The following is a 439-nucleotide window of genomic DNA, read 5'->3' as shown; positions in this document are numbered from 1 at the left end:
GTTGTCGGCATTCTCCCTCTTCATGTAAATCTTGTAAAATAAGAGAGAATTGGCATAAGTATTGTGACATAATGTGTAATAACAGCCCATAATGCAATAAATATCAATATAAAAGCATGATGCAAAATGGACGTATCAACTCCCCCAAGCTTAGACCTCGCTTGTCCTCAAGCAAAAGCCGAAATCGAAAAATATGTCCACATGTTTAGAGATAGAGGTGTTGATAAAAATAAAATATGGACATGAGGGCATCATGATCATTCTTAGAACAGCAGCTTATATAGTTATTGTCATATGATCTCTTATGCTAGAGTAATAATTCAATCACAATTTCAAATGTGAATCATAAACTTCGTTGAAAACTAACAAACTATAATCTCAGTCATTGGAGCAATTACAATTTATCATAACATAGGAAAGAGTCAATATAAGAGCTTTT

This window comes from Triticum urartu, chromosome 3 (assembly GCF_003073215.2).
Source record: "Triticum urartu cultivar G1812 chromosome 3, Tu2.1, whole genome shotgun sequence".
Taxonomy (NCBI): domain Eukaryota; kingdom Viridiplantae; phylum Streptophyta; class Magnoliopsida; order Poales; family Poaceae; genus Triticum; species Triticum urartu.
Note: the sequence above shows the minus strand (reverse complement) of the source record.